Genomic DNA, 244 nt, shown 5'->3' on the forward strand with positions numbered 1-244 from the left:
ACTAGTATTAGTGGGTATCTATAAAGAGAGAATGATTATAATTAATGTATTACAACGTGTATGCAATGGAATGTTCACGCCGAAGGGGAGAGAGGAGAGCAGAGATAAGATTTTTAAAAATACCTAAAAAGCCATTATTTAAAAATTGGGCAAAATGCATAAAATAGTAATTTACTTTCATAAATTTCTTTATTATAGCATTGTACTTTTTACAACAATATACTTTCTAACTATTTTTTATTAG

This window comes from Cynara cardunculus, unplaced genomic scaffold (genome assembly GCF_001531365.2).
Source record: "Cynara cardunculus var. scolymus isolate 2C unplaced genomic scaffold, CcrdV1 Un_Scaffold_1133, whole genome shotgun sequence".
Taxonomy (NCBI): Eukaryota; Viridiplantae; Streptophyta; class Magnoliopsida; order Asterales; family Asteraceae; genus Cynara; species Cynara cardunculus.